Raw genomic sequence first — 13,610 nt, forward strand, 5'->3', positions numbered from 1 at the left:
TATCTCTCGTTCTTTCTCTTTCTATCTCTCTTTCTCTCTCACACCACAATTTCATGTTAAGTTACGTTAATTATTGTTTAGGAGAACGCTACGAAACACAAAAAATAAAGATTTTAATAAAAAAAACTTACCTGTATGTATTACATGTGTACATCCACTTTTATATTCACAATTTCAATATCAAGATACAACAGTAATTTTAATTATCATACGCGCCGTACTGCCGTTTTGATATAATATTCAATTTAATAATTTCTCTCCGACGTAACGTAAACATGCAATAAAATACGCGTGCCAAAAGATATTGAATAAAAACATACCGCATCTGGGTTGCGGTGTATGGACGAGAGAGGAATGGGTGAAATTTTTTGAAAATCAAATCAATCGAAAAATCCTGGACAAAACTCACGTTTATGAAGACTCGAAATGACCATTGTATCGTCTCGGTGTATTAATCAAATATGTATATTCTTTATACATATATATTATATTAAAAATTGTCGATTTTCAAGGGTGTAATAAGAGTACTATGTTGTGACAAAAGAATTAATCTTGTACACACAATATATCTGCCATGATTCTTTTGTATCCTGGTGCAATATGGCATGACGCGATACAATGTGTCACGTGCCGCAATTTAAAGTTTAAGAATTTTTTTTCTCTATAAACTCTCTATAAACTTTAAAGTCCGGATAATATTCTTTAAAACCTTTAAAGTATCCAGTGTCAGACTTTAATATTCTTTAAATCTTTTTTTTTGCCTCAACAAATAAGGCCAAAGCAAATATCCTGACAAACTTTTATCTCGTGATTGATACAAATTTTATTGTTACTCCTATCCAAATCATTATTGTATGACATACTGATATATTTTCCAATTTTTACGCTATTTTTCTTCTTGGAAAGCCGCATGAATCATTACGTTTGATATTAGAACACGTTGTCCGCTATTATTTTAACTAAAATTCAACCTATCTTAACTTGAGCGAAAATCCGTCTTGCATTAGCAATTCAGTTCTTGTCAGAAATTCGAAGAGAATACATCCTCGTTTCGGTATACTTGTCAAGTATATTGTCATTTTAAATAAAACTTAGTTCCAGGACAGTTCCTCTATTAATTCCAACTTTTAGTATTACGTTTCTGCATGTAACAGATGATCCGATCCAAGGCAATGAGATTAACGCCGCGTATTTCGATTCGTAACGAGTGTCTTCGGTACGTTTTGCGCATTTAATGGATATGCCGTCGTTCTCACGTTTTTCTACTGATTTTTGCGAGCGAACATTATTCAATAAAAGATTTACAATGATCGTTGAAGCATCACTTAATCATCCGATTAAAACCGGCGGATTTAACGGTGAGACGATAATATGGCGGTCGGTAAGTAAAATCAATTCTTTGTTTTCTTTTGTTTTTTTTTTTATGATTCGACATTCGTTGGTGATTATTTAAGACTGGGACAGGAATTATTAATAACATATTCGATTTTACGAAGCGATTTAAATTTCTTCTTTTTCCATGGAGGAAGTGGACTGATTTTTATAAATAGATCGCGCGAATAAAAGATTTTTCTTTTACAATAATTCCTCAATATAATGTTATTATAGAAAAATCTGTAATAATAACGTATTGAAAACGTATCTCATCCATTATGATTGACGTCTAACTGAAAGCAAAATATTATTTTTATAATTATTGCGAGGTTGTGAAATTTCCATACACGGAATAAATAGTTTTGTTGGGGCCAGATCTGAAAGTAATTCTAATCAAATTAATTAAGATAAACATGATAATATAAAAACTTTTGATATTCCAGCGACCAAATTGAATATTTTATATAATTATTTTGATGTGGTCCAACAAAATTATTTTCAGATAAACATTTAATTTAATTTTAATTTAATTTAATTTATATTCTTATATCCACAAAATTATATTGAGACATGCACAAGAGTAAAAATACGAACAATACGAATAAATACACGAATAGTGAAGCAGCAGCAATGCTATTGCTATAAAACCGAGAAATATAAAAGTAAAATACAAAAGTGAAAGAGACGATATATCAACACGTGAGAACAAATTACAATAAAATATAAATTTAGATTACAATAAAAATATTCCAAATGTTTGCTCATAGTCATCGGCATACTAACACGGAAAAATTCACGACAAGCATAAAACATACACGACACGAAAACGAAGAGAAAGAAATTGGAATAGAAGACAGAATGACGACACTGTTCGATGTGAAGTCGAACAAGAGAAAACGAAAATCAGCACTCGTAGCAAATCATCTGGCAAAATTTTTGGATGCTTCAATAAAATCGTTCTTTTCGTATATTCATTATGTAAAATAAAATTGGTTGTCGATTTTGCGCTTTGACTTGGATCAAAGGAATAAGCGCGAATGAATAATTTCGTAACGTTGTTCGTACTATTTATTAAATGCGATATTCGTTCGCGTTCGTTTGTTGGATTTGGGAATCTAGATTCACTGCATTCACACAGACATGCGATACATTGAGATTGAATTGATAATATCAGAAATATTTCCGCAATCGTAGAGATTGACCTTTACTTCCGGCTTTCGGGAACTGTTGGGACGGGAAGCGAATAACTAAAGCGAAAAGGATATTCGTATAAAAAAAAAAAAAAAAAAAGAAAAACGCGAAAACGAGACTTCATCCTGGCTATCGATTTTTTGCGACATCGCGCAAAGCCTGTTTACGAGAATATCGTTCTGCTTTCGGATTGAATCTCGCTTATTTTTCGGTTTGTAATTGGCGCGATTTTATTCGGTCAACTAACGTCGGAAACAGTATTAAGAACAGGACGGACTTTCCGCCTCTTTTCGCTCTCTTTAATTAATTGGTTATCGTCAAAAGACCGATAAGCGGATATCTTTTTAGGCCAATACTACGTATAAAATTAACTTGCTAATAGGGATTAGATTGACTGATTGTGAAGCCGAAGGAAAAATCAATTGGATTTAGAGCATAAAGTTTTTGCCGATTTCTTTCATATACACGTACGTTCAAAAATAAAGCCGTATTAAAATTATAATGAAAACTTGTAGATTGATTTCATGTATCATAATCACGTAATTGATATCGGAACAGTATCTCTCCCCCTCTCTCTCTCTCTCTCTCTCTCGAGAATATGTATATGTATATTGGAGAATATATATTATACTTTAATTAACGAAACATGGAGATATTATTGGATTCCGCGGCCTATCAAGAAAAATATTCCGCATGCAATCGTCATGATTGTACAAAGGGGATTTCAGGAGTGAACTGCATTTGGCTCACGCGATTAGTTTGGACAGGATTCAATGGTATTGCTCGCAATATCGGGCGTTGTTTATGACATTATACCTTGTTATGAACGTATGCCGAAAGACTCGTCCACACACGATACGCCCAAGTAACTCAATCGAACTAATTTCCTCTGCTCTAATTCCTTCCGAAAGAGAGAACGAAAATTTTCGGTTATCGCTGTAATCGCAGCTTCCACGGTCGTTTGAATTAATTTGCCGTGAATTGCTTTACGCGGGATTAATTAGCTCCGACGATGCACAGAGGGATTTCGAAGTCTCAAGTTTTGAACGTTGAATATCTCTGCGAGTAAGCATCCCAGCTAAGATTCCATTGAGACAAGGCTGATTTGAAAATTAATTGGATTACGCAAATGAGAGAAGGGAGATTTTGTTTTGTTTATTAGACAACATCGTGCACCTTGCAACTTCCAAAACTTTTTCCTCCTTTAATCATACGTAACGTGCACGCGGTTTGGTTTTCCGATATTTTTGATAAGAAAGTAGCGAGTTTCTCGATAAGAAAAAAAAAAAGAAAAAAAAAACAGAAATACTCCGTGCGTCAAAAACGCATCCTCGTTACGCAAGACTCGTTGTGCAAAGGCAATTCGTCTCTCGCAGAGATTACGTGGTGGATACGACCGCGGTCGTTTCTTCTAGAGAGACTCTAATTCTCCGGCGAAACTGGAGAAACCGTAGGAAGGCGACCGGCACACATCCGACCGTCCGTAAACAGTTTACGGATGCGTGTGATGCGCGTGAGTTTTAGACGTAGAGAGTAAGCGCGTAACGCGCTGAATCGCACGAACAAAGGGTAATAGCGCTCGTAACTCGAATATTAACAGGATCTGGGACCCGATTCAATTTAGCGGCGCGTTGCTCAAATCGAATCTCTTAGTGCCGGGACGACGCACCTTCGGTTGGGAGTCGGTCCCCTCCGTGGTGGTTCTCGTTTGCCCCTCGCGGAACCGCGACGACACCGGACGTCGGACCACGGGTGCGCAAACAACGTGTGTGTATATATACACACGCCGACACTTACACACCGGGATGCGGCCGCGTGTATGTCTGTTAGTCTGCACCTTCGCCAGCGAGCTAGGCGAAGTATCAACAGGTGCTGTCAGTCGGTTGTTTCGCTTAATCGGTTTCTATTCTGCCCCGAGACTTCTAAGCTTGGCAATTCGTGACACTCCAACCCCCTCCCCCCCCCCCCCCCCGCCCCTCCTCCCCGGGGTAATCTTAGACGTTGCCCGCCCTGCGCCATTTACGTAGTCGACCCCGATCGCGCAGCCCCGTTAAAGCTACAAATCGCGCTTAACCGATTAAAGGGAAAGCAGCCCTCGGTACTGCAGGCGATATTCAACGACATGATCGTCACGGTACACGATGTAATTGGACGTTCAAGGGCTATTTTCTTCAATTTAAGTCTTAGATCGAATCATATATATATATATATATATATATATATATATATATATATATATATATACATACACACTTTGAAAATTCCTTGTTTTCCCTCGAAGAAGGAACTGCAACGCGCTATCGGCTGCCGATATTGTTTTTACGATTTCTTTTTTTGCTTTCGGTCAATTTGGATCTCTCCTCCACGGGTATTGCCAAGCCAATTTTATAATACTCGATTCACGTGTAATTGAGAAACCCTTACCCCCCAAAATGAAATAACGAAACGCGTCGTAAGCGTTCGGCAATGAGATAAGTTTGGCGTTTATTCCGCTCGCCAGCGCCAAGCCCATTCCGAGATTGAATCCCACAAAACTGACTGCGTCACGGTGTTATAATTAATTTATAACACCTCTAATTGCGCGGGCCATGTCGGATGTGGCTGTTCCGGTATTTAATTTGCTCGCTAATTAAACAGGCTGCATCCCCCAGTTGCAGTCCAACGCGCGACAATTCCGCGCGTCTCTCTCGTTTTCCCCCTCCTCTTCCTCTCACCCACCTCTCTCGCGAGACGATCATGTTATACTTTAAATTGCTCTTCTTTCAAAAAGCTTAATGTAAAGCGCGGAGAGATACAAACGTTCGCGGTCCATTCCCACGTTTGTGTACAAGACAACCGTTACAGCTTGCGACACGCGAGCAAAAAGATGAGCTAGTGATTGAAAAAAGTTTCGAGATAATTTCTAGTACCTTTCTTTCTCCTTCCCTTTCCGCGTTATACCGTCACGGCTGCAAATACAGTCCGAGTTTCTTATTTGGCCCGTGAGTCTCATGAATATTTCTCATTTTCACTAGCAAGATTACGTAAAAGCGATTCTATCTTGTATTGCTGCAGATATGCTATTGCAGCTTGCCGCTGTCACGTTTTCTCGCACCTGCAGTCCATTACATCTTCCGATGATTCGTGAGGCATTCCGATTCGTGCTTTCACCACTACGTGTCCAGCATAGCTCCCGGAGAACGGAGACGTAATATGTTGGTAAAATTGCAGTCACCCGAATGTTACAGAGCGGACGCGCGCGCGCGCGCGCGCGTTCCTCCTCACAAATGGGAAGTTACTCGTGCATACGCGATACTTGTGACTTTCCCAATTAAATAAAAAAAACTCCATCCGAAATATGAATCCGCGGATTTGTGCAAACGTACGCATTTTATCATATTATATGTGTATGTACGTGTTATATATCCGTACGTATTAACGCGCGATTTTTGTGCATGCGTTGGCCGTATGGATCGTACAAGCGCCCATGGCCCGATATCGCAATTGCCGCTGTAGCGGAGAGTGTAATCATTTCATATGACGCGTAATCATTTTACGAGCGCTATTAGCACATTATGCAATTATTACGCAAGTCCGGATACGAGCGGCCGCGCGCAGTGCCGGGATGATTATCGACAGACAGGTAACGATATGTTGATGGGCCATTGCCGACAGGCACCGTCCGATAATACAACGATATATACAGAAATACGAGCGTGCGCCCCAGATCGGTTATATATATATATATATATATATATATATATATATATATACATATATATTTTGGAGGGACAATTGGCATGTAAAATGGTAGCTGTGCCGTATGCCATTATTGTATTGTACTTACAAAATCAAGTAGAACTTCATTTCGAGTGTACTCGACGTACCGTACATTGTATACGAACTTGTATACGTTCATGGCCTAATCCATTAACATTTGCATCGATTTATCGTATCGTTTTCCGAAATGGCGAATTGATGCAAATGCTTCGGACCTTTGTGCGCGCGAGCCCGTGTAGCAATTTTAAATTTCTGCTTTTTTGTTTTTTTCGTTCTTTGGCATCAATTGCGCAAGTTCTCTTTGTTAATATATCGTATTCATCATATACGCTTTACACCAAATGGTTTTACCGGAAATACAAATCAGACGCGTAATTTGCGTAAAAAATAAAAGTAAAAAAAAAAAAGAAACATCAGATGGTAAGTACTTTGATTCCGCGGAGAAATGAGAACTGCAGAGCCGTGAAAATTCACGTCAAACGTCGAGAAAAAAAAATCTATAAGTCATTCATGCCTCGTCCGGTCCAAGGGAATCGATGGTAAAAATCGGCGAAGCGTGACGTGTCTCGGAAAAATGATGAAGTATTTAATATAAAGTTAATGTAGCTCGCGAAAACGGAAGACTTGATCGATGCCGGCCATCAATCAGTCTTATATCTTGGGCAAATGTGTAGTCATTGATCCCGTTATGTTATGTTTTATAAGCTTTCGCGTTACGATACGCGTAAAAAAAAAGAAAATAAAGAAAACGCAGTTGCAATAAAGTTATTCGTGTACAATCGCACGAAATCAAGAATATGCGTGGAGAGACGTATACGTTGTATCAACCGTCGCGTTGCTCGCGACAGCGAGCAAATGTAGATTCTACGAAATTTTCCATCATTTTCTATCGTCAGAAGAATTGTCGTCATTTTTAAAATGGCGAAGGCACATTTAAGAAGGGATATGTCGGGGAATATATTAGATAAATCGCGATTGCGTCGTCGCATGTAATTCCGGTACAGTGAATTTTATATTTCAATATATACGTTCATTTGTTCGCCGATTCTGGAATCTGTCACCGATGCATGGCGGGACGAGGGGATGGCCTGACATCACAGTTATTGCATAATTATGCAAATTACGAATCCCGCCACCCTACGATCACGCGGATGTTTCGATTGGCACAAAAGTATTTGATACATTTGAATACCCGGAGGGCGAAAATATGAAACGGGTTAAATCAAATTTATCCTCTTTCGTGTTGCAACATTACCTGTCATATTCCGAGACCGTGACGTGCCGCGCAGTTTGCAGCATACGAATCAAAATGCGTCATATCCAGTGTGATAGACCATCGAGTGTCAGTACACTTTGTCGGCATTTAATTTCGGCGGTCTTCAAAGCAAAAGTGCTTGATATTGCTTTTTCAGATTTTTACAAACGGCCGAAACCTCGCCAAATGTTTCACGTACGCAATTAAAAAGGTGGCAAACGATTCTTGGTTTGCTTTTAATCGATTTACATAACACGTAATTCCCGAACAGGATATACCATATTAATAACAGGAACGATAAAAAAAAGGCTATTACAAGTAGTGTGAGTTTGAATAAAACGCGATAACAAATGTTCTCTCGTTTATCCGCGTACGTTCCAAGTTCATAACGTTTTCCAACTTCATCCGAGAGCGGGCATCGACATTGTTCCACGGTCATTTCGCAATTGATATCTATTATAAATTTAACCTATTATGCATTCCGTCTGCATTTAACAGACGGATTAATGCGGCGTCTAATGACGCGCGTGATGCCCATTGCGCGAGGCGATTGTGAAAACCGCGTGTATATCGCGCGACGCGCACCGCCCCGTGTCGGCGTCCGTGTTTTACGAAATCGTGAAAGGCACACGGGCCCTCTCACGCGTGGAGAACGAGTGGAAAACCCGTCGGTATGGGTCGGCATCGGGTGCCGCAAAGCGGGGAGTCAGCCGCGCCGGGGGTTGCAAAGGGGTGGATGCGTCGGCGTGTTGCGCCGTAGCTTTTGCCGCGGCGTCTGGCAGTCCATTGGCGAAGCCCTAACGAGCAGCGGGCGAGAGAGCGGAGCATTCTCACGGAAAAGATTCATAAGAATTCGAGCGAGCGAAAGTGGAACGTGCTCTTTTTCGCGCGCGCATCGACACGCCGATTCATCTTTTCCTTCTTTTTTTTTTTTCTCCTGCACGCTGCTCCGGTGCTCGATTGTCGGCGACGTTGCGTCCTGCCCGCACATGTTACATCGCGGTAAATGAATGTCAACGCACGAGTAAACATTGTCTTCTTGGTGCAAACTCGAAGCGGCTCTGTGAAGTGACGCGTGTCGTTCGAGGAGCCGAGCAGAAAATTTCAAGAACTCGCGGTGCACTCGCGGCTGGAACCTCGATGGACGAGTATCGTGAAATTTTAGTGCTTCGGACCTCGAGTCTGTCGGCGACATGTGATCGTGCACGAGAGAGAAAGAGAGAGAAAGAGAGATAGATAGAGAAAGAAAAAGAAAGAGAAAGAGAGAGAGAGAGAGAGAGAAGGGGAAAGATAAACCGCGCGTGAATTTGCACGCAATCTCGGACTAACTGCTTTCGCGAATTGGCTCCTGTGATTCATGGAGCGATCATAGAAATCGATGACACCGAAGCGCACAGTAGGCTAAATTTCCTTTCTCACTTCCTATCCCCGTACTCGTACGCAAACGTAACGATTACGACAGGAGTCATCGCGTTTTAAGGAAAGTGACGAGAAAACACTAAATAGTCGGAGAACTTCTTCAGGTCGTCCTCACATAATTTCAATGTGTTTATTACCTCGATCAAATCTTCCAAATTATGCACGATGCAGTTCATGTTTCTCGTGAAATCGGACGTGTGATAGCGCGTCACATTCATCATGCGCGATATGAATTGCAAAATTGCAAAATTGCAAAATTACAAAGTAATTAAGGCGACTTATCGCGAAAAGATTTAGTATATAACGTGAGAATGAATGGCCGAAAGATGATCGGTCATCACGATTGAAATTTCTGTGGCGACGAACATGCGAGCTCTTTCGGCGTGTGACATCGCGCATGTAATCTTATCGCACAGTTAACCCGCGTCACGTTGTTAATTTCGGATTAAAAACTATACGCCGGTCACCGTAAAAGTAGGGCACGTCCGGTCCCGCCCTTCGAGGCATTACCTGGTCCTGGCCGAGGGACAAAGGGAGGAGACAGATAGAGGGAAGAAAAAAAAAAAGAGATGAAAACGAAAAAATGCACACGAAATTACGCGAAAAAGAAGAAGAGGTCGTATGAGCTTCATGACGTGATTCGCGCCATCGATTTGCACGAATGGAATTGACATTACGAATGCGAAATTTTTCTGTGCCAGACGGCGATAGATTTTTTTATGACTTCCACCGAGAGAGCTGTGATTTTTTTACGAGACACGATAAAAACGGTCGTTGCTCGTTATTTAAATCCCGCGCGATTATTAAATATTGACAAGGGTGGTACATACTTATCAGGGATCTCAGCTAATTGACGATCTGTCGGGCACACATTTTTGCACGCACTCTTAATGATATTTAATTCAACTTAATTTGATCTCAAGTCAGACGCGATAACAGTTGATTTAGGACTGCTACGTGTTTGCGAAGCGTTGATGCTGTAAACAACCGTGGATGCAGCGAGCTCTCGGTACGTTTAACGTGCTCCGGGCCGTTTAGAACATGAGGAAGGACCACTTACGTAACTGGATGAATGGAGAAATTCCCTTTCTGTTTATTATTATTCTGTTTATTACCTCCACTACCTCGACCGTTGTATCTTTTTTTTTTTTTGTAAATAATAAATCTGGAGAGGAAGTTACGTGTGCACGGGATTGTAGCCTCCTCGCTTCGTCCCACTGGTGCGAGACGAATGATCGGATTGTCCCATTGTGTAACGGTAACGGCTCTCGGGGATAAGAACGGGACACAATTTGTTCGATAAATTCAGCGGACCGGTCGCGCGCGTCAAAGGAATTCTCGCGTCGTTTTGACCGACACTAACGTGTGTACGCTCGCGAGATCGGTGGTGCGCGGGAATTGTTGCGACACATCGCGAACTGTGATTCCACGCGAATTACTCCCGCTCGAGCGATGCTCGTCCCCGATAATACCCCAAGCTCGTAGATGTATCGCGGAATCTGACGGGATGCGCGTTCCCCGATCGACCGCGTGGATGGCCGCGTTTGCTACTTGAGAGCGATATTCGGGAATGCCGCCGCGGAATAAATTCCGTTTCACGGTGTGGTAGTAGCGTCTCGTTGCGGCCGATGCGGCGGATGCGTAAGTGCGATTCCGGAGGAAGTAGGTAATTGTACGGTAATTTAGCCGTTTAAGGGGGAACGGCGACGATGAAGGGGGAACGAGGAACGCCGAGGAAAGAATCGCCTGTATAACCGCGCGAGAAACTCTTCTCTCCGGTGGCGGAAGTGTCAACAACGAGGGAGGAGGGGAAAGCTGTGATTCTCGAGCCGGTTTTAGTGAAGCTGTATGAAGAAAAACGGATGGAGTAGCTCGACGAAAAAGAGCGAGGAGGGAAGTAGAGCGGGGTGAGAAAAATAAGAGAGAGGCGGAGATTCGGCGAAGGGCAGCGCGGGACGACTCGCATCGCCGCTGTACAGAGACGTGAGTACCATCAATGGCATATCGATCGATAATTATCATGCCTGTACGCGCACAGCTTTATTAGCGCGTTTGCGTTTCCCTCTGCGAGAATCGATAGCACTGATTTACATATTTTCCGATAACGTCGCATACTTCAACGTAGCGCATTAGAGCTGTAATCGCATGTAATCATCCCCCTGTGCGCGTGTAACGAGCTCGGGGGACCCGCTTCCTGATCGTTTCGATGCTTTTAATTTGCACTCGATTTAAGGCAGCGTTTCGACACACGTTTAATTTTATCCGCCGAGAGCGATTATTCGTCAGTACACAGATCCGATGAGAAACTACACATATTTCGTGTTTAATTACATTCGTAGAATGCATATTTAAAATATGTTGATATTTTACGTATTCGCATACGGATTCGTAGTTTTACACCGCCTTGTTGTAAACAGTTACAGAAAATTGCATTTAATTTCCAATCATACGTTTATTTCGCTCGAAACGAACCGCGTGCGGGCATCGCGGGATAAAAAATTGGCAAATTGACCGAACATTTAGCTTTCCTTTTTCTAGCCACTTTTTCCTTATGTTCTAACTTACATTGTTATAACGCAATGATGGCGTACACTTATATTACCCACTCTTACGTTACTAATAACAGTGAAATATTCGCCACTTGGCAGTTATGGGATATAAAATACGAGGCAATCGTGAAATTTCTACAATATGGCATCTGTTAAAATAAGTTCGCGCCTCGGCGGGCCCGGCTTTATCGCTCATCCCGATTTTCATTACATTCCTCTTCCTCGTGAAAACATTTTATCGCGGAAACTAAGACGAGATATCCCGTATAATATCTCGCGATTTGCATTTTCACGCTTGCGGTCGTCTCCACATTAGAGGAGAAACACTTTTCTATCTGCATTAATAAATGAGATTTGTGAGAGCCATTCGTTGTCTCGAGTGCGGTACAGAACGTATAATAACACCGACGGTATCGCAAACAGATTGAATTTATTCATTGCGTATAACCATTGTGCAATCGTTTCTTTATACGCCTGATAGAGTGCGCGGATCGCATCGTAGGCGAAATCGTAGCCGGCTAAGCGAGCATTGCTAAATTGAGCGATAAATTTCAAGTGATCAATTACTCCTTTCCGCCGAGCATTAACGCGCCGTCGCGTGACTGTATTTTCGGATAATTAGGAGGGAATTACGTATGGCTTATTTCGGTCCGGCAGGAGATAGGGTGTCGGATAAATGTATTATAATATGGTCATTACGTACGTACGTGACGCGCGCGCCAACCCGGCGTGGCATGCCGGCTTGGTTTGCGCCCCGTAAGGTGAAAACGGGTCAAGAGGAGCCTCCCGTCATAAGAAAGTTAATACCGTATATGTCGCAGCTTGCTGAGCGTGGCGGCAAGAAGGGGCCACTTTTAAATGATAAATTACTTCTAATGGCGTCAGTTTGCTGGCGCGAACTTTGATGAGTTTTTATACGCGTGGCGGGGAAGGGAAGGGAGTGACGGGGTGGGGAGCGGGGCGGGAGGGGAGGGGGACGCGTCTGCCACGTCTTCTCGGAGGAGAGTCTTACGTCTGCCTAATCCCGGACGAGCTTAATCTTCGTGACGTCCAATTTTTGTCGCATCCAATCTTCGTAATCGATATACGCCAGATTTCGGACGGACGAATTCATTTAACGACACGCGCGACTGATCTCCGAGCGTTTTTTTTTACGATCGCGTATAAACGCCCGTGTAAGAGCGTCCGCGTAAGAGTCCCAGATGTGTTAATTTAAAGATCTCTCCGCTAGCGCATTAACGGTTTCCGGCAACAATGAATTGCCGCCGTTCGCCGTTCCCTCGAACGAATGAATCTCGTCGACGACATCGACGACGACGACGACGATGACGCGCACCCGCTCGCTGCAGGATTCCCTTAACCGGATTTACATTCGGGCTGGCTTAATTGGAGAAGCGAGGAACGTTACACAGTCCCTATCGCTCTATACTAAATTCCAATCAACGTTGCGACGGCATTCTCACGGTTGCCCATTGCGGCGATTTGATTCTAATCATCGCCTTACCTTTGATAACGCAAAACGTTATTCCGAGCGATTATTTCACAGTGCGCAACTGTGCGCGTTTGATATATCGACGTACGTTTCATCCGTTGATATTTCGCTAGACGCGCTATATGTCGCGGAATGCCTTGCGGCAATATTTGCACTTTAACATTCCGGACGATTACAGTTAATTGTGCCGCGACGTTATCGATGATAATATTCCCGGCGCGTACGATAGAAAATTATATTCTCCGAAATTGTTAAATATCAAGAAAATTGATCAATTATTTAATTAAGCCGAAGCGTTTGATTGCAGCTGCGGCCGACGTGGAAGTGAAAGTAGTTTTCACGAATGTAAAAGACCCACGGCGACGAAACGATAAAATATGCGACCGACATATGTTAACCGAAGAGGGTATAAATTATTTCCTTTTCGTCGGTGTACATTTTGGCCTCGTTTTATTTCACGAAAGTTTGGCGAGTCGAGAGAAACAAGCAGCAGGTAGCGAGAGAAATAAGTGGCATTAAGATAACTAATTAAATATTTTATGGCAGAGTAGTAACAACTTTACCAGTAAAT

At 42.3% G+C, this 13,610-nt stretch overlaps 1 protein-coding gene across 3 annotated transcripts in view; it reads left to right on the top strand.

Annotated features, from left to right (window-relative positions):
- The first annotated feature begins 8,272 nt into the window (after positions 1-8,272).
- Positions 8,273-13,610, top strand: part of LOC105425728 (defective proboscis extension response 14) — a 119,675-nt gene continuing 114,337 nt past the window's right edge. Inside the window, exons 1-2 of one of the 3 annotated variants that reach the window (XM_089080879.1) lie at positions 8,273-8,975; positions 10,685-10,981. The gene's annotated coding sequence lies outside the window, so the exon portion shown is untranslated. The remainder of the gene's footprint in view (positions 8,976-10,684; positions 10,982-13,610) is intronic. The other 2 variants (XM_089080880.1, XM_089080881.1) reach the window with 2 other exon arrangements.

Source organism: Pogonomyrmex barbatus, unplaced genomic scaffold, assembly GCF_055798465.1.
Source record: "Pogonomyrmex barbatus isolate J1 unplaced genomic scaffold, ASM5579846v1 scaffold4, whole genome shotgun sequence".
Lineage (NCBI taxonomy): Eukaryota > Metazoa > Arthropoda > Insecta > Hymenoptera > Formicidae > Pogonomyrmex > Pogonomyrmex barbatus.